The sequence below is a fragment of the Oryctolagus cuniculus genome, unplaced genomic scaffold (assembly GCF_964237555.1).
Source record: "Oryctolagus cuniculus unplaced genomic scaffold, mOryCun1.1 SCAFFOLD_55, whole genome shotgun sequence".
In the NCBI taxonomy this organism is placed as follows: domain Eukaryota; kingdom Metazoa; phylum Chordata; class Mammalia; order Lagomorpha; family Leporidae; genus Oryctolagus; species Oryctolagus cuniculus.
This window is the reverse complement of record NW_027208214.1, coordinates 69,908-82,299: the sequence shown is the minus strand read 5'-3', so window position 1 is coordinate 82,299 and position 12,392 is coordinate 69,908. Positions and strand designations below refer to the sequence as shown.

General features: G+C 38.1%; 1 long non-coding RNA gene across 1 annotated transcript in view; it reads right to left on the bottom strand.

The window, feature by feature from the left end:
* The window catches only part of LOC138847944 (uncharacterized), a 49,345-nt gene that overhangs the window by 19,552 nt on the left and 17,401 nt on the right, over positions 1–12,392 (bottom strand). The gene's annotated exons all lie outside the window — the stretch shown is intronic.

Genomic DNA, 12,392 nt, shown 5'->3' with positions numbered 1-12,392 from the left:
GTTCCCGTTTAGCATCACACATTGAATTTATTTACCATATTTCTAACCTTTTTCAACCTGGAAGAATTGTTGTCTTTCTTTTTCTTTCATTAACTGGATAAGCCAGTTAACTTTGATTTGCCTTGTGATTCTCTACACCACATTCAGGTTGTGATTTTGTGGCAGAACCACCCCAGAAGTGATATTGTGTCCTTCTCAGCACATTGGGTCAGGAGATACATGATGCTGACTTGCTCTATCTTTGGAGATGTTAATTTCATAATTTCTTAAGGTGATATCTACCATGTTTCTCTACTGTGAAATTGGTAGTTATCTATTTGTAATAAATTGTGGTGAGATACTTTGAAACTGTAATTAAATTATGAGGAAAATTTCAGCCACCCATTTTAGTATTTATTGATAATTATTGTTTGGCTCTGTTATTACCAGCATGTTTTCTAAATGACTGTTTTTACAAATCCCATTATTTTGTTAGTATTAACTGCTTGTTATTATAATTTATTTTTTAAAAGATTGATTTACTTTATCTGAAAGGCACAGTTACATAGAGGGGAGAGTAAGAGGAGACTTCCAACTGCTGGTTCACTCTTCAAATGGACACAAAAGCCAGGGCTGAGTGAGGCCATAACCAGAAGCCAGGAGCCTCATCTGGGTCTGTCATATGAGTGCAGGGGCCCAGGTACATGGCCATTCTACTGTATTCCTACGCACATCATTAGGGAGCTTGATTAGAAGTAGAGCAGCCAAGATTCCCATCTGTACCCATATGGGATGCTGCATTGCGGGCAGCAGCTTAACCTGATAACAGTAATAGTCCAACTTTAATAAAAGTGATCCCTTCTCCCACACCTATTTATTCACTTTTATAACAATAGAAGCTCATAGAATTTTATTTTACTTAACAAATTAAAATGTGCTACTATTTAAATACTCGACCCCTGTATTTGACCAGTGGTAGCCATTCAAGCTGCTTTCTGTATCCTTTTGAATTCTCTCCATTAATCTAATCATTTCCATTTTATTGGCATGATTAAATGTTCCAATGTCATTTCTAAATACTAGTCTCTTTCTTCCAGTCTGGAAGAAATCATTGCACTATAAACCTGTTTCCTTGCAATGAAGAATATCCAGAAAATAAGATGTAGGTGAAAGGATTACAGCACTTATTTTAGTCTAAATCATATTTTAATCTTAATCTTATAATTTCATCAATTCTAGAATATATACACATGTAGTAGCAGGATGCTAATCCATACTTCTGTGGAAATTAAACATAGTAGAACTCATTGTCTATTTATAGTTTTATCTGTCTTTATACTGAGGTATCATAATCACAATAACATATAAAAGTTTACTTGGATATGTTTTCCCCCATTCAGTGTGGTTGTTTTTCATTGGAATTTCATTTACGTTTGTTTGTTCCTGTTTTATACTCTCTGATATTATCACTCAATTCCTGTTTGATTCCATCAACACATTTGTAAAAGTTAAATAGCACAAAAATGTTCAATTACAACAGTTATCACTCTGCTCCCACAGTTCTTCTTTGTGTGTGTTAGGGGAGAAAGTATACCCTAAAAATTCATAATTTGAAGAAGCTAAACCCTAGTACCTTGAATATAAATTTATTTGGTAATAAGACCATTAAAGGAATGAATGATATACGTGAGCCTATTTCAGTGAACTCTCATCCAAGGACTGATGTTCTTACAAAAGAAAGATATTTGGACAAAAGGAACAGGTATGTTCACACACAAAGGAAAGAACAAGTGAACATACAGCAAGAATGTGACCATCTTCAAATCAAAGAAGGAGGCCTTGGAAGGAACCAGACCTGTTGATACTTTTATCTTGGACTTCTAACTACCAGTACTGTGAAAAAACAGATTTCTATTATGTAAGCCAGCCAGTGTGCACTTTTATGATTTCCCTGGATAACAACTATAGTAAAGAAGTTACTTCATCCTGGGTCACAATATGTGCCTGCATCCTGTATTATGCTACATTGCACACCAATAGATCTAGTTGCAACAGAATGGTTCTATTGGGCCAGAAAGCCAATGATAATCCCTTTTTGAAGATACCACTCCAGATGATGCTTGAGTTTTCAGAGGAAAGCTATTCTCTTGGACTCTGGACTGTAAATTACTTCTGGTAAGAGGATCCCTAAGTGATTGGATGGTTTTATACGGTGAGTATCATCCGGGTCCAAACAAGATGTGCTATTTACAAATGCCAATATCTCACTCTTTACCAACAGTCTCCATAAATTTCAAATGCAAAACATGGAAGGTTGGGAATTCAACTGTCATCATAATTCAGCAACCTGTTAATTTTGTGTGTGTGTGTGTGTGTGTGTAGCAATTTCAATCCAGTGACTACAGAAAATGGGAGACTCTTCTAAAATTTTAATGAAAAATTTCTGTTTCTCAGGCTGTGGCTTAAGCTGAGTTTAGAGTGTGAACTTGTCAATGTTTGTTTTATATTTTTAAAGATTTATTTACTTGAAAGTCTGAGTTACAGAGCAGCAGAGGCAGAGAAAAAAAAAGAGAGAGAGATAGAGGGAGAGGGAGAGAGAGAGAGAGTCTTCTCCCTGCTGGTTCATTTCCCAAATGATCACAATAGCAGGAGCAGAGCCAATCCAAAGGCAGAAGCCAAGGGCTTTTTCCTGGTCTCCCGTGTAGGTGCAGGGGCCCATGGTCTTAGTCCATCTTCTACAAATTTTCCAGGGTATAGCAGAGTGCTGTATTGTAAGTAGAGCAGCTGGGACTCAAACTGGCACCTGTGAAGGATGCTGGTGCTACAGGCAGTGACCTTACTATGTCACAGTGCCAGCCCCTGTCAATATTTTTTTGTATGTGCCCAACAGGCAAATGAATCCACCTATACAAGAGTCCTTGTGAATGATCATTATGGCCATAATCAAACATAGCCACTATTTGGCTTCCAAGTCATGTGTTTTACTTGCCACTACATCAGAATCTACCACAACTTGTTTCATTTTTATGTCACTGCAGGTCACAGACTTCTAATACCAAAATCCCATTGTCACAGACTCTGCACTATAGTTAAGTCCAAAGGATTAGTAAAAAGAATGGAACAGATCTTTGCAACAAAGAATTAAGGGATGGTTAAAATACAGGGCCAAACTAATCCCTATATTCCATCTATATAGGCCTAGTTCCTTGGATGAATTCTGTAACAATCAATATCTAATGAAGAGAGAGAAAACACTAGTAACTTGAACTGAGAAAGTTTTATATAAAATTATCTGTAATACAAATACACTTACAAACAATTGCTGACTAATAAAGACAGGTCATTTAAATGTCATTAGATTGGCAGATATAAGGATGACTGAGGTAGAATACCCAAGAAAGAGTCTTTCCCAGGGTTAAGGTTCATATCTGTTGATATCTGTTGGTTAGGGCACAGCTGTGACTCACTGGCAGAATAATTTTTATGATGAAGACTCAGACTAACATGAGCCAAGTAAGGCATGTAGGGTGCAAAACAGGAAGAGGCCCTCATTCTTATATGTCAACTGTACCACTTCTGTGAGAATGAATGCCTTAGATTTTACATCTAAGTCTGGCATTATCTTTATATTCTCTTTAAGTGAAAATTACATGGACTCTTTTTCACTGGAAACCTGTATTTGTGCTTCTCACCTCATAAGTGATTATGTCAAATCACTCATTCATTTTAATCAAAATACAGTGGCTAGTGCTGTGGGGCAGAAGGTTAAACTGCTCTCTGTGATGCCAGCATCCCATCTGAGCACACGTTGATTCTTGGCTGTTCCACTTCCAATCCATTTCACTCCTATGGAAGGTGGCCCAAGCGCTTGGGACCCTGCCACCCATGTGGGAAACCCAGAGAGAGTTCCAGGCTCTTGACATCCCCCTGACCCAATAGAGGCTTTGTGCTCATTTGGGGAGTGAACCAAGAAATTAAAGATATTGCTCTCTCTCCTCTGTCTTTCTCTCTCCCTCCCTCCCTCCCACTCAGCTTTTCAAGAAAATAAAATAACTCTTTAAAAAAAAACAATTAAAATAAATACCTTGGGGCTGGCGCTGTGGTGCAGCAGGTTAACACCCTGGCCTGAAGCGCTTGCCTCCCTTATGGGTGTCGGTTTGAGTCCCAGCTGCTTCTCTTCCAATCCAGCTCTCTACTACGGCCTGGGAAAGCAGTAGAAGATGGCCCAAGTTGTTGGGCCCCTGCACCCACGTTGGAGACCTGGAAGAAGCTCCTAGCTCCTGGCTTCGGGTCAGTACAGCTCCAGCCATTGTGGCCAATTGGGGAGTGAACCATCGGATGGAAGACCTCTCTCTCTCTTTCTGCCTCTCCTCTTTCTGTGTAACTCTTTCAAATAAATAAATAAATCTTTTTTTAAAAAAATAAATACCTTACGAGTTCATCCCTTTTCAAATTTCACTTTGTCTTTGAATTATTACTATTACCTAGGTATATCATCACTAACCTAGTTTATGCCAACACTATAAGTAACCTGTTGATTTATTGGTAGGCACTATCATTGTGACATCATCAAGTAACTCAAAATTCTGTCGTTTGCTATAGTGATTTTATTGTACACAGCTCCCTATAACCAGGTATATGAGGATCTTTTTATAGGCACATATTAATTTTACTTTATTCTTACATTATTCAAAATTAATTATTGACTTGAAATTTTGTTATTTACATTGAAACACTGGTATCATCTTTTACATTATTCTAGTAATAGCCACAATATTTTCATTTAGTTCCTCACCATTACCATTTTCTTGTATGTTAGTGCCTGTAATGTTAGGCATACTTTTCAAATATTTCCGTGTATATTTGTGTCTGTCTGTTAATATTCATACCATATTATTCATCTCACCTATGGTAATCAAACTACAATGTGAATAATAAAATTAATGTCCCTTATTTATTTTCCATTTTGATTCTGAGTTTGTCACTGTCATATGTGTATATAATTAGTAATCTTTCTTTTCTTAATATCCTACCATGGGTAAACTGTGGCTGAAGAGTTAAAATTGTATATGTGCAGGTGTAAAAAGTTAAGCTTAAGCTTACAGGTTTAAACCTTCCTGGTACAGCTGTAAAAATATGACAGAGTGAAGTAGCACCTTGACAGTAGGGACTCCATTTTGGAGCACTTGAGACTCCATTCTGGGAAAGCACCCCCCCACCGTGAGACTCTGGTTTGCAACCATGATCTCAAATAGTCGGACAATAGCAGTGCACTACATCACCCTTGGCAGAGCACAAAAACCCCCTAGCATGATTGCTCAAGCTTAAAAGTAGAAAGGTTGCACCTGGGTTACCTGGGCTAATAATAAAGATGTGATTTGTCTGTGTCTTACATTAATGTCAAGTCCTAATTGCTAATTGTAATATTGTAACTGGTATTGTCAAGATTATGATAAATATTAATTTCACTTAGGTTTTAGGTTATGTTGACCCCAGTAACCATATACTCTCTTTTGATTTTATGTACTCTCTTTTGATTTTAGCAACTGTGTATAGCAACCGTGCATAGCAACCATGTATTCCCCCCCTTCCCAGTTTTGCGGTTTTTGCCTTTATAAACCCAAATCTTTGGTTATTCGGGGCTGCTCTGTTCATGTATGATCAGACAGCCCCCGCATGCTGGATAATCAATAAATCTTTAACCCTTTGCTGGTTGCATGAGAGAAAAGTCTCTTGGAGTCGTTCCTCGGGCGGTGGGCTTTTTCAGACTCTAACATGGCCATCCTGGTTTTCATTTTGTTGCTATTGTTGTTATGCAGTCATCAATCTCCTGCATATTCTGGTGGAATACTTTTTTTATCTTGTATTTTTAACTTTTAAAATGCATATTGCATACATATATGCAAGCAAGAGAATGTTTACCTTTAAACTATGTGGCCATATTTGTCATTATTGCAGACTCATCTTACTCAGAGTAACTTTGATGTACATATATTTCTCAAAATCATGTTGATGTCAAAATTTTCCATACATTAGATTGAAACTCTGATAATACTGTTTTACAGTTTTTCTACAAATAGCTTGAACTTGTACAGACTTAAGATACTGTAATATTTCCAAATTGTATTGGAAGAGATTACTTAGGAGTATTTTTCAAACATGATCTCTATCTTCTTGGAACTTTATAATCAAAACTACTAAGTTACCATTTCTTGTTTAATTTTTCATTTATTTTGTTTGAGGAATACAACTTAATACATTTAATACATACAGATTTGGGAATACGATACTTGTCCCTCCCCACCCAGACTCCTGCCTTTCTTCCTTCACCCTCTTCCTTTCCTATTCTTACTTTTTAGAGATAAATTTTTAGTTAATTTGTAGACTCATAAGGTTAACCCTACACCGAGCAGAGAGTTTACTGATTAGTATGAAGAAAAAAAGAAGTAAAGGACAAAAACAAAAAAGAAAACCATTGTTCTCTAACAATCAAGGGCTAAGTTATCCATTTCTACCCTTAATAATCATAACAGAATATATAGCATTATACTTAAACCAATTTTATTTTGTTTTGTCTTGTCATTGATTATTGCCACTTGTTTATATTTTCAATAATGTTTACCAAATCTCCTATGAGGAATCTGGATGTATTCTGGTTTACTTGGTTTTTGTTTTACATTCATCAGAATTTAATTTTCTTTTATTTCAAATACTTTAAAAACAAACAGGCAAGTTGCAGGCAACAGGTTGCACTTTTATGTTCTTGCATTGCAACGTCTTCCTTCTTCATCCATGCTTCAGGCAACAGTCAGAAAGACAGCGTCACCTGAGAACGTTCCCACCACTGTGTCTTCCCCCTAGGTGCTGCTTTGCACTGCTGCTGAGTAGGCTGCCAGACCCTGATGGCATAGCTAGCACACTGCCCAAGAACCTCCAGCTCTGGTGGCAGGGCCACTTGAAGCAGAGTCTCACAGAGGCTTTATAGGGGGAGCAAGCAACACAATGCAATGGCTGGTCGAGGCAGGTGCTAACTCCATGAAGACAGTCCATGGAAAGTGGATCCCTATGGTCAAAGAGAAGCATAGCAAGAATGTCATCAGGGGTAGCAGCTTTGCCAAGACCTCAAAAAATGAGCTCAAAGAGAAGGAATCTGTAGGACTGGTTATTGGTGCTCTTCATTTTCTTGTTTGTTGCTGTGCAACTCTCCAAATTATTCAAGCATCTTGATGGGCATGTGAAGTGACTAGCCTTTTAGATGCTTCCATTCTTCAGTGAATTTTAACTTGAACTCATCCCTGATGTTTGATACCCTTGTTAAAACAATTCAGTAAGCCTCCTCCTGCAGTGTCAGAATCCAATATTGATGATGGTTCAAGTCCTGCTGCTCCTCTTCTGATCTAGCTCTCTGCTATGGCCTGGGAAAGCAGTCAAAGATGGACCAAGTGCATGCCCCTGCATCTGCATGGGAGACCCAGAAGAAACTCCTGGATCCTGATTTCAGATTGGCCCAACTTCAGCTGTTACAGACATTTGGGGAGTGAACTGGAAGACCATTCTTCCTCTCTCTATGCCTATAACTCTCTGTAACTCTGCCTTTCAAATAAATTAATAAATTTTAAAAAATAATTTTTAAGATATGTTTATTGCTCTCTTCTCCTTTCTCTCTCTCACACTCTCTCCTCTTCCTCTCTCAGCTCCTCTTGTCCTCACTGTCTCTCTCCCACTCTCTCTCCTCTTTCTTGCTCCTCTCTCTTCTCTCTCTCTTACTCTCTTTTTCCTTCTTCACCCCTTCCCTCTGGTCTGCTGGGTTTTCCCCAATAAACCCTTTCCCTTACAAAAAAAAAAAAAAAAAGATTTGCTTATTTGAAAGGCAGAGTTACACAGAGAGAAAAGAAGATGCAGAGAGAGAGGTCTGCAATTCTGCTGGTTCACTCCCCAACTGGCTGCAATGCCAATCCAAAGCCAGGATCCAGGAGCTTCTTCCGGGTCTTCCATGTGGGTGCAGGAGCCCAAGGATTTGGGCCATCTTCCACTGCTTTCCCAGGCCATAGCAGAGAGCTGGATCAGAAGTAGAACAGTCAGGACTTGAACCGGCACCCAAAAGGGATTCCAGTGCTGCAGGCAGAGGCTTAGCCCACTATGCCATAGCACCAGCCTCTAAAAAAATAATATTTAAGTTTCAATAATTGACCCTACTTCATAAAGAGTAGTTTTTTAACATGACTATTAAAACAATATGTAATATGGATGATTAGATTAAATCTGTGTAGACAGGAACTAGAGTTCATTAACCCTGATGTATAAATGCAATTAGGCACAATGTAAAATTTGGGCTTTTCTGGATTTTTTTTTAACAGCTATTCACTTTATTAATCTCTTTAATTAAAAGCACACTCCTGAAAAGGTCATGTAACTATCCTGTAATAAGGGCCTTTTCAATGGTTCAACTACACAGTTTGCCTAGTTTTGTCACAACTGCTAGTACCTAAGATTTTTTTAACAGTTTCTAAATACATAATATAAAGGGAGATGCATACAGCCACAATGTTTATGTTTAACTATTGTTTCTATTACACTATCTTGAATTTTTGCATGAGTGAATATGCGAACATAATTCTCATAAAAACAACTTGGTTGAACATTTTTTAACTCGGTCACTGCAGTTTCACTAAAATCTATCACGGTGGAGCAAGGTCAGAGAAGTTTTGGGGTCCAGCCCGTGGCTCACTTAGTTAATCCTCCACCTTGCAATGCCGGCATCCCATATGGGTACCGGGTTCTAGTCCCGGTTGCTCCTCTTCCAGTCCAGCTCTCTGCTGTGGCCTGGGAGGACAGTGGAGGATGGCTCAAGTGCTTCAGTGCCTGCGCTCACATGGGAGACCAGGAAGAAACACCTACCTCCTGGCTTCAGGTAGGCACAGCGCCAGCCCTAGCAGCCATTTGGGGGGTGAACTAATGGAAGGAAGACTTTTCTCACTGTCTCTCTCTCTCTCACTGTCTATAACTCTACCTGTCAAATAAATTTTTTTTAAAAAAAGAATTTTTGTTATGTTACATTATTTTCAGCAGAATTATTTTAATGTCTCAAAATAATTTACTATACTGGACAAAACCTTAGAAAAAATAGCATCAAAAATGGCAGCCTAATCAGGATATACTGTTCAATCCAATGTGCTAAAGACAGCATGTTAATAGCATATTTAATACCAAAACAATGTAAAATTTGACACTTAGTTTAGAAATGGCTTTTCTAGATCTGTGATTAAAATGCTCTTAGGGTACCAGGCACATCAAACAAGGACAGTATCTGGAATTAATTCATTACTCTTCCCATTATTGTTTGATTTTATAGGTTATAATTGCTGAAATTTTATTTTTACTAATGTTAACAGTTTGTCATAAGGCATATTGTTGGGATTTTGAGTACTGTTGAAAATTGAATGTATTGGCTATCTATGCACTTCACCATAATTTGGTGACAAAAGTGTGAGCAGTGTCTATGTTTTAATGGAGTGGATAAAAACTGCTTATGTTTGCTTGTTAATTACCTCAGGTTATCTTTTTAAATAAGCATTTTTAAGAGGAACAGAAGAGAAATTTCCTACCTAGTCTATATAAACTGCAAAACTCATAACCTCAGATATGGAGGAGAGGAGAGGAGAAAACTGCAGTGGTTAGGATATATAGGAATTAACTACTCTGGAGTCAGAAAGGAATCAGCTGATGTTGGATCAGATTTTTAATTGAATTGTTATGTGCCTTTCTCACCAAGTAAATCAATCCCTGTATTTGTTTCCCCTTTGAAACAAGTCACGGTTAACTAATTCTATTTTATTCCATTTAAAATCAAAGTTATTTTTATAAATTCATAGCAGGTGCATTTACTTTAAATCAAATAATTCCATTTCAAAATTTCTTTTGGTTCACTATAGATAATTAGCTCTGAGTTTTTGTTTTCTTAATGTACGTTGTCTTGATAACTATTACTGCGGAATTATGATAGCTATAGCTAGCAACCATTTTACATGAAAATTGTATTCCCTTTGTGATCTCTGTGTGATTTACCAATTGAGTGCATTTGATATTCATGGGTGGGTAAATGAAAACTATGTCTATTTGATTTAACAATAAAGTTTCCTAATATGTGATGCTTTTCTTCTAAAACAAAATGATAAAGAATTCTTAATTGAGTATATTCTTTATAGTTAATAGAAAAATTTTTAAAGGCTGCCTAATGATATGTGATAATTAAATTGAATGATAGTATACAAAGAAACAGATATGAAGTTTATTACAGCAAACTGAAACAAAGGAAAATATATAAAAAACACAATGAACCAAATACTTCTCTGCTTAGAATTTACCATCTCATTATTACTCATGTCTGGTTCAAAGAGAAAGCACAGTTCTTTGATATTCCTTTCTCAGTTGCATTTTTACATATTATCTAATGTTGAGCACAACATGATAATAAATACTTTCTTAGGAAAAAACAGTAAAGTCACACAGAGCAGAAATTTGCAATGCATACATCTTCATACAACTTACATACAGATGTTTATAACTCAACAATAAAACAAGCCAATAAAAAATTTTTTGAACGCACTTCATAAAAGAACACATACAAATAAGAGCACATCAGGGGCCAGCATTGTGACACAGCAGGTAACGTCTTTGCCAATAATGGAGCATCTCATATGAGCACCAATTCATGACCTGGCTGCTCCACTTCCAATGCAGCTCCCTACTAATGGCTTGGGAAAAGCAGCTAAAAAATGTCCAAGTCCTTTCACTCTGCCACCTACATGGGAATCCCAGATAAGGTTCCTGCCTCCTGGCTGCTGGCTCCTGGATCCTAGTTTTGACCTAGACCAGCCCTGGTCATTTTGGCCATCTGAGGATAGAACCAGCAGATGGAAAACCTAACTCTTGCTTTCAAATAAATAACAATAAACATCTTAAAAATAAAACACATAAAAATGCTCACCATAATTGGTCATCAGTGAAATGCAAATTAAAACCTCAATGAGATACCTAGTCAAACTCAACAGAATGAAGTATATATTTTTAATAATTTATTTTATTAATATTAAAAGAACAGATGCCATGTAGTTAAAAACATAAAATTACAAGAATATTATCAATATTTAGACAGGGGCAAAAGCAAAGTGGAAGTTCCCTCCTCCATTCAGAGAAAAGTACTTAGTTCTTTGATGACCACTTCTTTCCACTGGGGTCTCACCCACGGAGATCCTTCATATAGGACATTTTTTGCCACAGTATTGTGTCTTTCTGTGCCTGAAATGCTCTTGTGGACTTTTCAGCCTGACCAGAATGCTTTAAGGTCTGATTCTGAAGTTTGAGTGCTACTTAAAGCAACTGTCATTCTATTAGTCTGCTGTGTGGACTGCTTCCCATGTTGGAGCACTCTCCTTTTTAATTCTATCTATGATTGTTACCAGATGCTTAATCCTATCTGTATGATCACGTTAACACTTAAGATAGTATTTTTACCTCCCAGCTTAAGGAGATTTGTGGTCTCATAGTGAGTTTTTAAACTGTACCATTATAAGTCAGTCTATGGAAAGTATGTAGAACTACTTTATAGTTACAAACTTAATACACTTCATAATTACAACTTTAGGAATATGGTGACCCTTCCTACCCACCCCTCTTCGTCCTCCCTCTCCTATTCCTATTGTTATTTTTTACTGCGATCTATTTTTTTCTGCTATTCTTTCTCTTTTTCTTTCCTTTTATTTTCTTTTTTTAATAGATTATTTATTTGGAAGGCAGAATTACAGAGAGGTAGAGGCAGGGAGAGAGATCCAGCTTTCATCTGTTGGTTCACTCCCCAAATGGCCACAATGGCCAGGGCTGGACCCATCTGAAGCCAGGAGCTTCTTCAGGGTCTCCCCCATGGGTGCAGGGGCCCAAGGACTTGGGCCATCTTCTACTGCTTTCCCAGGCCATAGCAGAGAGCTGGATTGGAAGTAGAGCAGCCGGCGCCCATATGGGATGCTGGCACTGCAGGCGGAGGCTTTACCGAAGCCACGCCGGCCCCTTCCATTTCTTTTCCGAGGTCACAATCACTGAGCTGGACAGGCACTAACATAAATTCGTATCCTGCACAGCCAAGGAACAGGATGTCCTAGGCCATCAGATAGCTACAATCAACACAAATTCCACAGCAGGTGGGGGGAGGGGCAGCGTGTGGCCCAACAGGTAAGACACCACTGGGGACACCCACTTCCCACACTGCAGTTCAAATTCCAGCTCCCTGCTGCTGTGCACCATGGGAGGTGGAGGACCTGAGTCCCTGCCATCCACGTGGGAGACTTGGACTGAGTTCCCAGATCCTCCTGGCTTCAGCCTGGCCCAGCCCAGGCTGTTGTGGGCATCTGGACAGCGGA